Source organism: Thermobia domestica, chromosome 11, assembly GCF_964235325.1.
Source record: "Thermobia domestica chromosome 11, izTheDome1.hap1.1, whole genome shotgun sequence".
NCBI classification, from domain to species: domain Eukaryota; kingdom Metazoa; phylum Arthropoda; class Insecta; order Zygentoma; family Lepismatidae; genus Thermobia; species Thermobia domestica.
The window spans coordinates 158,250,175-158,264,921 of NC_137464.1; the positions used below are offsets into that span (position 1 = coordinate 158,250,175).

Below are 14,747 nucleotides of genomic sequence, written 5' to 3' on the forward strand. Positions count from 1 at the left end.
GGAAAGGTGTTAGACATAAATTTTGCAGTGCTTAACATCCGAAACACTCCTGCCTGTGAATCCAGTGCCATTATTACCTGCTCGTGGGTCACTCAAGGCCTTTGCTTGCAGCATTGTCTTCTCCCACCACATTACCATGCAGTGGAATGACGTCTCTGTACGACATGTGAACATTTTGGTCCGTTGCGGGTGTGTGCGGGGTTGTAGAGCCCCTGACCAGCGAAATGTGAGGGACTGTAAAATATCTAAGGCTAGTCCTATTGAAACTAAAGTAATCGCTAGTGCTTTAAATGTTTTTCCAAATGTTAATTCTTCTGTTTATTACAGCAATAATGTAAGTAATAGTACTCGTACTACTGACACTGTCACATGGTCAATGTCGAGGGGGATCACTTCTCATGTTGGGAATAGCCCACCAGTGTTTAATACTAGCTATTTAAAGTCTAGTTATGATCCTAGTGTTTTTCACACTGCTATTGTGCCGAATAATCCGGTACCGCGAAACAGTGTTGCCACTTTCAGTGGTACAGCACCGCATTCATTGCCTTTTGCGATTAAGCAGAAAGATTTACAATCTTTTCCTTCGTATTCTGGGGATATCAAACCTGGAGCCCCAAGGAAGTTTTTGAGGGATCTTGAGAAATGTTTAAGTATGTATTCACTTACTGATGGAGACAAACTACGGGTCGTAGAACATTGTATGGTGCGAGCCGCGTTTGCTTGGTATAGCTCAGTAGCTCCCGAAATCAAAACTTATCAAGACTTTGTGCGTCTTTTTAAGAATCAGTATTGTTCGCCTCAGATAGAGCGTGCACAGAAGAAGTCGTTGCAATCTTTGCGCTATGATAAGACGAAGTTTGCTTCATTGTTAGATTACGTTTGGTTTGTAGTCGAAAGTTACTATAATATATGTGAAACCCCGAGTACTTCGGAACTTGTGGAACTAATTTTGAATTGTTTACCGCCTAGGGACATGCGTTTGCTGTCCGTTCAGCAGTATAATAGTGTTGATGAATTAATGAGTAAAGTAGCGTTATTATCTGGGATTGAGGATACTTCTATGCATGAAGTTAGGCCTCCAACAAAGAAAGTATTCGCTAAGCAAGCTAAAATCATTAATCGTAATTCAGAACATGTTGACAGTAGCTGTCAAACTGAATTTTTAAGCTATGCTCAGACTGAAAATAGGAATAACAATAACAATAACAATAATGGTAATAATTATCAGTATAATAATCGATATCGAGGAAATGGTAGAAATCGTTATCGTGGAAGAAATCGAGGACGTAACGGGAGATATCAAAATAATGATAGGAGGCGAGATGAAGCATCTTCCAATCCAAGGGAAGATCAACCTTCATCTACTTCGGAAAACTAAGGTTGCAGTCTTTTCCGAACACGGGGGGAAACGACTGCTGTATTTCTCCAGTCCCCGTAGATAATGATTCGGAAACTAATGTCAAAACTTCCAATGTCTTGGTAGAGTCATTATCTGGAGATGTAAATAATAACGAGAGTAATAATGTCATATCATTTAACGTAAACTTTGTAGTTGAGGAGGATGAAGAAAAAGAAAAGCCCGACTATTATTTTTCTTCTTCCCCTGTTGTCAAAGGAAACATTGGCGGAGTCCAATTAACCTGCACTATTGACTGTGGATCAGATTTATGCCTTTTGGACTGGAATATTTGGAAGCAGTTAAAATTAAAATTTTCATCTGCTAAATTGCGACCATATACTGGTTTGTCGTTAGGTGCCTTTGCTGGTACAGAGAAATTCTCAGTTCAAGGTGTCCAGATATTTAGTTTAAATATTCAGGGTCATTTATTTGATATTCCATTGTTTGTTATAAAATATCTTCGAACAGATCTTATTTTGGGTTGTCCATTTTTAGACAAATTCAAAGCTGTTATCGACAGGGAGAGGAAAGAAATCCGATTGCGTGATAATGCTGGTAGTCATGTCGTAATTCCGACTAATCAACCTAGTATTCTTATAGTAGCTTTGTCTTCGAACAAGGTTGAGATCGGGAGGATTGAATGGCCATCCGATGAGCGGGAATCGCTTCCTTCCGAACTTTTGTGTTCTGATGTCAACATTTTAGAGGTTCCTCCTTCAGTAGAAAATCCAGTTACCTTTTCTGCGTCAGATGTGCATATAGTTCCTGAATCTAACCTTTCAGATACTGAAATTCAGAATTATATCTCATCTCGAGAAGATTTAGATACTAACGTTAAGCAACGTTTATATAATTTGTTACTCCGATATCGCAATATTTTCTGCGAGTATCCTCGTAGGATACGAACGCCCTTGTACAAGATAGAATTAACTGACGAAGAACCTGTCGTAGGACCGTGTTATTCTGTGCCAAAATCCATGGAAATGGAATTTGAGGCAGAATTACAAAAATGGATTGAATTAGGCATAGCCCGTGAACAGACCTCACCGTACCGGAACCCCATGCATTGTGTTCGCAAGGCGTCTGGTGCTGTTAGACCTGTAATTGATTTTCGCCTACTGAACCACCGTGTCCGAGCTCCTAAGGCTCAGGTGGAACCAATAGGTGATATATTGAACCGTGTAGCGAAAGCGCAATACTTTTCAAAGTTTGACTGTTCGTCAGGATATTATGGCGTAGGTCTCCATCCTTCGTCATACCCCTGTACGAGTTTTGTTTATAAAGGGCGACAATACGTAATGATGGTCTTACCTCAAGGAATTAAGAGTGCGCCCGCTATTTTCCAGAGCGTCATGCATAGTTATTTCGATCAAAGTACTAAAGATTTTGTCACTTTGTTTCTGGACGATATTTTAATATCTAGCATTTCTCTAGACGAACACTTCGCCCATCTGGAGCGTGTGTTCGAAATTTTTGAACGTGGGAATTTTTCCCTGAATTTCCGGAAGTGTCGTTTCCTTCTGACGGAAGTGAACTTCTTGGGACATATCATTAGTGGTCAGACTGTTAAAGTTGACCCACGTCATAATGAGCCAATCCGTTGCTATCCCATCCCGAAAACCAAGAAAAAGATGCGTCAATTTCTAGGATTATTGGGATGGCGACAGCGGTTCATTCCCAATTATTCGACTCTTACTTCTCCGTTGTACGATCTTATTAAGAAGGATGTTAAGTTCAAACTCACTCCTGAAGTTTTGGATCTCTTTTATAAATTGCGGGAAATCGTCAGTAATCCACCTGCGTTGGGACAACCAGATTTCAATTTGCCATTTCACATCCATTCGGATGCTTGTTCTGAAAATTTGGCTGGTTTTCTGGCACAGTACCCTGATGGGTCTGATCATCCAAATGTCATCGCCTACGCTAGTCGTAGAGTTAAACCTCACGAACTTTCATTGTCTTCTTTTCAGTTGGAATTGCTCTCTGTTTTATTTTTGTGTGAACGTTTTTCACAATATATTCTTGGAAGAACTGCGTATATCCATACGGATAATGCTGCAGTCACTCATTCTTTTTCTATGAAGAACTTAGATACTAGGACGACTCGTATGCTTCTTAAATTACAAAGGTTTGACCTTGTCTTCGAGCATTGTCCTGGGAGTCTGAATTTTGTAGCGGATACATTGAGTAGAAATCCACCGGAAGTGCCTTCGAAGTTAGAAGAGTATCATATCAATTTCTTGTCTGTTCAAGATTCGTCTCTTTTCAACCTGGAGAAAGTCAGGGAAAAGCAGAAGTATGACGACTTCTGTATTAAGTTAAGGTCTTTATTGGATAGTTCCTCGGAACATGTCACTTGTTATCAAGGTTTGCTATATTTCAAGCATAGGAATTCGAACCAATGGCTTTTGGTTATTCCTCAAGAGTTAATAAAAGAAATAATTGGAATAGTCCATTCACGTGGTCATTTTGGAGCTAGGAAATGTATGTCTTTATGTCGTTCTTTATTTTATTGGAAGAAACAAAGACTGTCAATTCGACTTTATATTAGAGATTGTCTTGATTGTGCTGAGACAAAGTTCGCCAATCAGGTAATACTTAAAGAAGAAATTCATATAGAAGCTAGTCGACCTCACGACCGCCTAGCGGTAGATCTCGTTGGGAGGCTCCCAGTTAGTAATGGTTATTATTATATCTTATCTATTATTGATGTTTATTCTAGGTTTGTTTGTTTCTTTCCTTTAAAGACTGCTCATGTTAAAGGTATAATTTCAGTGTTGGAAAAGAATTATTTTTATTTGTTCCCTTATCCTAATGCTATTGTCTCGGATAAAGGTTCACAGTTTATCTCGCGCCTCTGGCAGGACTATTGTAAGGAGCATAATATGAAATCCGTATTAACGTCTAGTTATTCCCCGTCTTCGAATGGTTTGGCAGAAAGGAGCCATAAAGAACTCAACCGAATTATTCGTTTAGAGTGTCATAGTAATCATTCTAAGTGGAGTACTGTACTGAAGCGATGTCAGGAACTCCTAAATTATTCATTATGTAGTAGTATTGATTGTACGCCTGCAGAGCTATTTTTATCTTATTCTGCTATTGAAGCATTTAAAAAGAATTTTCCTTGGCCTGGTGTTCTAGAGAAGACACCTACCCAAGATCGTCATATTACATTGTATCCTAAAGTTACTAATAAAACTAAGAAATCTTTGAAACGAACAGGAAGGGAGGTTAAGTTAGAAGAAGGAGACCTAGTAATGGTTAAACTTCACCATCTTTCCTCTTCAGTTAAAGGAGAATTTGCTAAATATATGAAATGTTTCTCGGGCCCTTTCTTGGCTAGAAGGGTTCTGAAAAACTCAGTGATTTTGCATACCCTCACTGGGGAAAGTGTGGGAACGCAGAATTTTCATAATTTGAAGAAATTCAACTGTTCCAAAGAACGAAGAGATGAACTTCTTCGAAATTATCCATATAAATAACTTCTAATATATAGGGTAAAAAAAAAGAGAGAGAGAATTTTTTTTTCTTTCTTGTCCTCTGGGTGGATGTAACGTTCCTCTTTGAGCGTTACATTTTCTCAAAGAGAATATTTGCGGAAATGTTCAATCAGCTCTCAGTTAATATTATTTCTTATTATATTTTCTCAATTCTCAACTCTCATGAAGGATTCAAGATGGTTGACAATTGGACTAGTGCGTGTAGATGTAGTTTGCTACTTTCCTTTGTATGTCTATGGTTTGCGTTGAGCGGCTTTTGAGAGTAGCTCGGATCGTTTGAAATAATTTTAAATTTTTTTTTGTTTCATGTAAAACGGAAGGATTATTATGAATCTGCATATATAAATGCTCGTTTATATAATTTTTATTCTCCTTTAGTTATATTTGTTTTGTTATAAAATCTGTTATTTCCATTCTATGCTCTGATGCGTAGTATGGAATGACCAATCCGGAAGTGAGAGGGCTGCGGAGAGCCCCCTCTGGTTCACCTTTTCTTTGTACTACGAACTGCGAACATGGCCGTGGTGTGGTGAGAAGCACGATTGTCCATATTTTTGGATATTAATTTACAGTGAACTATGCAGTGAGTGGCTGTTTTTTAATATAAATATTTAAAGAAGCTGTTTTAGTTGAACGGTATGCTAGGCTAGCGGGTATAAACAAGAATCACAAGAGAACTTACTCAACTATTCGACCTGTGCGTTTTGAAGTATGGCTGAGATTGGTTAGATATTTCCTAACTGTTAATGTGATGAAAGCTGAAGTTCAGAAATCCCTTTTGTGCTGTCTCCGGGACTGAACTCGATTGATGTATGGCCTCCTTCTCTTGACGTAGTGAATTTCCGTCCACCTTTACTACATTTTCTTGGCAAGGGACTTCGTCCTATATTATTTGTTGTCAGCTCAGCCTGCCTCTCCGGAATTTAATGTGTCTAACTGTGGTCGCTGTTGTGAGGATGAACATTGCAGCAGCTTTGCGGTGATTGTTTGTCTACCTGGTGGAGATAGTAGCGGAACGTATGCTTTTGCTATTAACCCAGGAGGGGTCGTCGTGTGATCAATCCACGCCGAAGTTATGGCTGTACACATGGTGAGATGTTGGAGGAGTCATCAGGACCGGTCGCCACCCTGGAGTGCTGTTTCACAGTGTTTCCGCAGTGTCCCTATTCGTAAAGTGAAACCACGGTCGGGTGAGCTTTGGTAACTGTCTACTAGGTAAATATGTCTATTTTCTTTTTATTCCGTCTTGTGAAGAAACTGGTATCATCCGGGAAGTTGCGGAAGAAATTGTCCACCATTTATAGTTGTCCAAATTGTTTTAAATATAATATCTAACGTCATATCAATGTCTTCGTGTGTTCATTATCTTACTACAGATTACTTATGAACAAACAATAATATACGTTCAATAATTCTCAGTTTTCTTGGTGTATACATATACATATATATTATCAGAGTCAGTTTATAATGTCCATAATATTGTCCGAAATGAGTTTTGTCCGTAATATGTCCGAGTAAACGAGAGTGAGTCTCTATCCAGTAAGTTGAATCATACGCCAGCGGAGTAGTCTGATATCAAAGCCGTCTCTCTCTTGCTCTGAATAAAAATCATCTCTTAGAGTTGTCTAGATGTATAATATATTACTAGCTGCCATCTAGCACATGTATGTTAGCAACAGGCATTCCGTATTGTCTATTCTCTCAGGCATTCTATTTGATAAATTAAAGATTGATTAGCGATGGCTAGTTTACGTCTGTCTAGCAGCGGGCATTCCGTATTGTTTATCAATAACTATATACGTATGTATATCTATATAATCTACAATCTAAGCATTAAGTCGCCGCACCCCATGTTCGTATTCTCGAGTTGTTCTGTTACGTTTGATTGTGATGTTGCTCACTAGATCAGTGAGGCACGTTAAGACGGTGGGTGTACGATACCACTCGTACTTCAATGGGGGAGTGTCAGAAGTCGAGTCTAATTTTACTGGCTGGTTTTGTGTTCCCCATAATGTGCTACAGAGTTTAATGTTATTACCGCCGCTGCTAATAGTAAATGTCGAGGGAAATGCCCTCTTAGCAGTTGGATGCGGGTGAAGTGGAGAAGTTATGTGCTAAAAGGGGGAAGGTTAATTGACGCAGCCGTAGGTCTCTCTCTCTCTTTGCAATGAGATGTTCACGAGTGGTAATGTAATTGGTAAATTTCCTTTGGTGAAGTAGCCTACCAAGGATTTTTGTGCTATTGTCTAGAAATGTAAACAACTCTCTTACTGTTAGTACAGTGTGGCTTAATTCATATTGTTATTTACCTTTGAGTGGTGTTGGCGTTAAAAGGTTTGAGAAACTTAAACGGAATATAAAGATTTTTTTTCCTGAATCTAGCTATCCACGATCATGAATGTCAATGAGAGTCTTTTGTTATACGTTTATTACAAGGAAAGTTAAATAAACAGAGATGCAAGATATGTGGTGTTATCCTAAATGATTTTTTTTCTTTTCCTCGTCTTTTCCTTAGCATTGACAACGCAAGTAGTGTACAAGAATCTGGAGTAAGTAGCGTTGTGTTTACTGGTCTATAAATTATAGTGTAAGAAGGAATAACGGCGACCCAATAAATTTTTTTTTCTTTCTTTTCCTTCGTTTCCTTAATGTCAGCTACGGATACAAATTCAAGGTAATATAAGATGCAAGGTAGCGCTCTTCAAGTTTAGCTACCCAGCCGTAGAAACGAACTAGCGTAAATAGCGCTTTTCAACCCTACAATCACATATATTTTTCCAAAATTGTATCACGGGTGCACCATGTCAAAATTAGCCAAAATCAACCATACCACACCTAAAACGGGGCAATTGCAAAACAATTAGCTATTGATGTGGCTTTAGCATATTTACTACATGAATGAGAAATCACACCTGAAGTGTCAAATTCATTGATGGTCAGTGGCGCCCCCCTCCCTAGTTTGGGATATAGTAAAACTTTTGATATTTAACAATTTGGGAATGAACAACCCTAGGAGTGCCTCGGAGGCACCCTGGTCAACTTTTAATGCTATTATTCTTAATAGATATTTCGTCCCGTGTCCTGCACTCTAGAGCACTCTAGAATTCTTCTATCTCTTTGAAATACACCCTCTGATTACGTTTCCTAAGCATTTTTTTACTTTACCTCAGAAAAAAATAGGGTTATTTTTTATACTAACGTAAAGACTCAAGGGGTGCCTCTGAGGCTTCTATTGAAGTATGAAGTTTTCTAATTATTTGATACTGTTCATTTTTTATTACCATTGACAAATGATTTCATAGCAAAGTAGTGACTAGGCTTTCCTATTAATGACAGAAAATACAAATGGTCGAGGTGGGTTCAGGTAGCTTGTATATGCAGCAGGGAGTCTCAGAGGCACCTCTTGGGCCTTTTAAGGATAAACTTAGCATGGCTTTCTCGGATTGAAACAAACACGAAACAATGAATCTTTGTGGTTGTGTGGACTTATCGCAAAAAAAAAAAAAAAAAAAAAAAAAACCAACAGCCAGAAGAGTCTGTTGCGATTTTTCTTTGGAGGCAAGAGCCCCTATCTACATAAGAATTGTATTTTTATATTAGTAATAGTAGTCAATGGATTAAAATATAGACTTAGACTGTAAAACTTATATTGAGGACAAAAGTTATGAAGTTCCTATGCTTGCATTTAAAGGCAAAAAATCACAATTGTCCACTACGGAAGCATATGATACTGGTTTATTACAAGAATTCGTTGGGCAATTGAAGCTATACACGGGACACTGAAAGAAAAGTATCGTCTGTTGGATGCAATATTTGACAATGAATTGAAAGCTAGTATCGGCCCCTATTATAGAATTGCTAGTTTTCCACTCAATAACTTCTCCATACGTGTGACACCAGATGAAAGCCACTCCGCAATCACCGCAATCATGAAATCTGCGAAAATTTCAGGAACGAAAACATGTTTGCAGCCTTTATTGAACAGAAGAAATTGCGAAAAGAGAAATTCTGTTTACATCTATTTCTTCACTGGATCATGAGGATTTTCGTCGAATGATCGAAAAATATTTGAACGCAGTGGTAGATCTAGCCCGGGGCAGGGGGCCTAGACCCTCCCAGTTTTTCGAGTGACAAAAATAATTGAACCTATTTTATTTACATATTTTTGAAAGTTTATGGTAAACTAATGATATACCTTCATAGTCAGGGTTATTACTCCCCCCCCCCAGGTTTTTACCTTCTAGATCTGCAATTGTTTGAAAGGATTGTTTTGTGAATCCTTGCAATATAAACAGGCAATATGTTATTTGACTGAAATGTTGGATGAAATAGGTAATATTAATATGCAGCATGCTAAAGACAAAGACAAGATATTGAAAACGAACGTGCATTCAAGACATACTAATGCTTCATCTAAGACCAAATACAGAAGTTACAAAAGTGTCATTAGGTATTGTTGCGACTCTGTAAATGGATTGCGAACAATTCGTTCTTGCTCCCATGTTGCAGCCATTATTTAATACCTTAGTTATGGAAGATATTTGTCGAGGATCCCAAACCAACACAAATCTTGACCAAAATATTCGATTACGAGATTTGTGTGGTTATAATTGAAAACAGTGACAAGGACTGAAGCACATACTACAATGCTCCTTTCATCCTTACTTGTTTCACACATTGAAATACTTGTACTTCTTACATTTAATTTACTTTCCGTTTGCATTATATTTTCTTCTATTTCTTGGATGAAAATACCTTTTATTCAAATGTTTCAGTTTTCCACTACTCTATTTCTTATTCCCATACCCCCTCTCAGGACCTGTGACAGGCACTACAACAAAGGTTGCATTACATTATGGTGTTGTTGATGGTTATTCTCTTTCCAGGTGAGGTTATTTCACTTTGATTGGACACTGTAGGTATAGGTAACATTGATTTTTTATATGAACACTCACACTGAAACTTAAGGCATCCTCAAATGGGATATTTACGGTGGTCCAATGGCAATTTTAACCTCATATTCATATTCAGGCTGATTGATTCATATGAAATAAACACTAATATCAACAGTTTCAGTTTGGCTCAAAATGGGGATGGGACTCCAGAAACCATCAAATGGGGCAGAAGTGAATGTGGTGCTTTTCAGATGTGATTTCTCATTCATTCACGTAGCAAATATGCTAAAGTTACATCAATAGCTGTTCGTTTGCAACTGCTCCCTTTTAGGTGCGGTATGGTTGGTTTTGGCTAATTTTGATCATAGTGCACCCGTGATACAATTTTGAAAAAAAAAATGTAAGTGATTGTAGGGTTAAAGCGACATCTAAAATTATTTTTTCCATAATTGTGCTTGCAGACCATCATAGGTCAAAAGGGACTCAAAATATTGAACGAATTTTTTGAGGAGGGAAATGGTCAGTGGAGATGTTAATTTTTTGAGACAAAGCCCTTGTATACACCTATACATACATCCAAATTTGAACAAAATCGATCGAGCCATTCTTGAGAAATATTATTAAGAGCCACTTTTCGATTTTGCTAGATTTCTCATAAACCAATGTGAGTTGAGGTTTGAAACGTGAGGGACTAATATATCTTGGGGGTACCTATATACCACCCATTTGTCGCCCCAAGATTGATCTGGGACTATTTCACTACACTTATCCACCCACGCCCTTTAGTAGTAGTAAATTTATTTCACATTACACAAACACATTAAAATTTTGTAATATCTTTATAAACCTTGACGATTATGTTAAGTATGTATATTCTAAACTATTATCATTAACTTATTTCGCAAAAAGAAAAAAAATAGAACGAAATGCACCTGCACGGACTCCCCAAAGTTACACAGAAATCGGTACGAGTGCCAGGATGGACACTGGTGTTTAATAACATATTATTATATTCCTATTCACAAAACATAATTCGATTCATTTAATTTTAATTACTTACGTTACATTTCGACAGAATAGATACAAATAATTTACTTATTTTTAACTAAATTTACATTGTGAAAATTCATTATCTAATAATGATGAATACGTATATTATCTTTGTTTTGTTGAGTCATTATTTCTCGGTAACTAGTATCTGGATCTGAACGAAATTTGGAAGACAAGTAGCCCGGCAACAGAGACGATATTCGACAGCTTTGTACACAGTAAGCTTCTGACTTGGTTCACTGACTATGTTCCGATTGTATTGTTTACTGTTCAGTATTTAAATTGTATTTAAAAGTATATTAAAGGCAAACTAAAAGTAGATTGGAATAATCTGTGTATGACTTTACCACAAAACTTGAAGTTGATATGGTGTTCTAAAAGTAATGGTAAGAAATGAAACCACAGATTCCTGGCACCAAACCAAGAAAAAAGTTCATATGACCTATAATCCGGAAGTGGACAGGCGCCTACACAACAGCAGAAGGCGTTTTCAACGCAACAGTTTGGGATCGATCCACCAGACAAGAACTCCATTAAGCATTGAATTATACAACTCATGGACAGAGGTTTAGGTTTAGAACTCGAATCTGGCGAAACATTGAACATGTCAGAGTTTCTCCCAAGTTGAACGTATTTGGTGCCATGTGCAGAACAAAGTTTCATGGATCATTCTTCTTTGCAGGAATAACCGTAACCAGGCAATCTTATCTTTACATGCTCCAGATGTGGTCGATACCACAACTTGAAGAGAACTCCCGAGATTTCATTTTCCAACAGGATGGAGATCCACCCCACTTTCATAATGACGTGAGAGGGTATCTCAATGAATATATCCCACAGCGTTGGATAGGTCGCATTGGTCCTAATGATGAAGTGTTATTGAGATGGCCCCCGAGGTCTCCAGACATAACACCATGCGACTTCTTTTTATGGGGCTTTGTCAAATACCGCGTCTTTGTCCCATCATTGCACCAATATCTGACAGAGCTACGAGAATGGATCACAGAAGCCTTTGTTGAAATTACAAGAGACATGTTCATTCGAACATGGCAGGAAATAAACTATTGAATAGATATCTTATGTGTCACGAAGGGCGCCCGTACTGAATCTTTGTGAAGTAGGGGGTAAAACTTTGATAAATTACCTTGCTTTTCGTAATAAAGGATTCTAATATCACACCAGGGGGTCGAGAATATTTTTTTTTTAAAAGGGTACATTCTTTTTCGGACATCCGGTATATATATTCTTAAGTTTATTATGGAGAGCTTTTAAGACTAGACCAGATTATACAGAAACCTGCTAAACGCGAGCTGGGCAGTCGAGAGTCTACTGCATTAATTATCTTAGTCAAGAGTGAAATAAAGAAAATCATAAAGATATTAAGTTAATATCGCAATAATTTTTGCAATACCGCAATATTTAAATAAATAAGTATAGTTCTAAGCGTAATTGAGAACAACAGAAAACTAATATGCATTTGTAAAATGGTGCGTAAGAATGAACATTACCTAACGCAAAATTTCATAAATTAATGTGTCAAGGTTCACAGAGATCATTTTCCAAAGTTCCGGTAAGGTGTAATTAGCTTCCTTTAACACGTTAAGTTTTATGTGTATGCCAGCAAGGAACAACGGCTTGTTGGGCAAACGTACATAGCTGATTACATCACAAAATTCATGTATTAACACGGCTATTTTAGAAACCATACATGCCTGCCCCCTTTCTGCCTCTCATTCGAGCATAGCAGAGAATTGAGCGCATGCGTTTTTTACCAATAAGAACGTTGTAAATGCCGGATGAGAAAATTCCTTTTGGCAAATGTGTAATATAACTGTATACTGAGGAAGGTTAGTTTTTATTCATCCTTCTTCCGGAAGTCAATAAGGACCACGAACAACTGTGCTGGAGGTAAGTCAACATCACATAGCAAACATTTATTGTAATTGTGGAGTTTGTTTATTCAGGTGGGAGTAAGTTCACTGGAACATAATATTCGTTCTTTGAAAATCGCTTCCTATAAAAAGACGATGCTGTTTGCATTAACGAAAGGAAGAATGATATCACGAAACAATTTATCATGTATCATTATATCGTTCCATCAAATGTATCAAATTGTTTTTTGGTGTTGGCGTAAAAAAGTTGGAAAATTACTTTAACTGTTCTGTAAATTATCAATATTTGCATTCTAATTCATAAACAATGTGGTAATTTCAACTGTTTTCTCATGTGTGACATGAGGCATTGATTTTATTAACTTTAGTTCACGTGGTTCAGGTCCCACGTTAAACTGTAGATCCATGTCTCATATAGCTTTGGTACTAAATGGGACGCTAAACTTTTAATCAATCAATATTAAATTTCCATAAGATATATTATATACTTCAATATTCTACGTCATTTATCATAAAAATGAGAGTGAAATAATTCTCACACTGAGTAATAACATTACATTTGACATGTCGCATCACTATTTCATAGTAGTGAAATTCATAGTAGTGTCTTGTTAATATATAAAGCTTATCTGTAGCAGTTAGTAGACATATATGACATACGTCATTGGAAATTTATCTAGTTTTATGCTTGAAGTAAGTAGCCAAAATACGATTTTCGCAAAATATACCTCAACTTATTTATTGGTAAATTCTATCGCAGAGGGGCTCAAAAAATTCGAAAATTAATGAAAGTGAGGAAAACGATAATCATACCTGTGTGTGTCGATGGTTGCGAAACATCATCTGAGGGATGAACGTAGACTGAAAGTATTTGAGAACAAAAATTCTAAAACGAATATTCGGACGGGAATGGGAAATGGCGGAAACTTCATAACGAGGAACTGCTTAATTTATACCATTAACCAAACAAAGACTGTTAGGGTCATTAAGGCTAGGAGGTTCAGGTGGCAGGGCATGTATCCAGAATGGAAGAAAGTAGGAACGCTTTCAAAATTTTAACTGGATATCCAATCGGAAAACGAGCATTAGGAAGGCCTAGGCGTAGATTTGAGACAATATTAGGATGGATCTCGCAGAAAGTGGAATACAAAGTAGAAACTGGTTTCAGTTGGCTAAAGACAGAAGTCATTGGAGACCTTTTGTGAACGTGGCATAGAACCTCGGTGTTACACATGCCATAGAATTCGCCAGTTAGAGGGTTAAATTAAGGCATTATAAGTGAATATGCATTGAACGGTTGGTTTCGAAAATTCTGTCGTGATGACGTACGGTTGGTGAGTAAACAACGTCACTAACCAAGTTCAGTTGTTGAGGACTACGAATTGAAACCGATCCCCGAATCAGATCGTGGAAAACGACACGAGAGGTTCCAGAGAAACTAAACGTTGATCATTCGGTTGTAGCATGATATTTGAAGAAACTAAAAAACGTGAAAAGCCCCACAAATTAGCCAAAAACCAAAGAAATTGACGCTTTGAATCTGCTCTTGTACTTCTTCGCTACGTAAGTGATTCATTTTGCGAACATATTCACATTGGTAAGGAAAACAATTCTATTCTATCAATGTTTAAATGAAGTCATATATGACCAATCGACCTTCATGTAAGGTTACTATATTTTCAATAAATGATGTAAGGGTCACTGCACTATATCTTCTCGCTCTAACTTCTTAAATTCAATCATATCATGCGCTGTAGTTATTACGGAACCCTTTATTTACAAAGTATGAACACAATTATAAAACATGTTTTCAGAAAACTTTTGTATCAAAGTAAACTCACCCCACGAGCAAACTACTCCTTGTTAGTTTTTTAAAAACGAAAAATAATTATCATATTAATCAAAATTTCCTGTGTTGTTTCAGAGAAAAACTCATTAACAAAAGCAAAGAACCCCTTTTGGACTTTCTCCGAAGGAATGACTTATCATATTATAGGGTTGTTAATGAAAT

At 37.3% G+C, this 14,747-nt stretch overlaps 1 pseudogene across 2 annotated transcripts in view; it reads left to right on the plus strand.

The window, feature by feature from the left end:
* Positions 1 to 14,747, plus strand: part of LOC145664524 (protein yellow pseudogene) — a 199,814-nt pseudogene that overhangs the window by 115,217 nt on the left and 69,850 nt on the right. Inside the window, exon 1 of one of the 2 annotated variants that reach the window (XR_014127455.1) lies at positions 12,559 to 12,752. The exons of the other annotated variant lie outside the window; for it this stretch is intronic. The product of XR_014127455.1 is annotated as a protein yellow pseudogene, transcript variant X2 (transcript). Of the gene's footprint in view, positions 1 to 12,558; positions 12,753 to 14,747 lie in introns of those variants that run through there. 2 annotated transcript variants of the gene reach the window in all.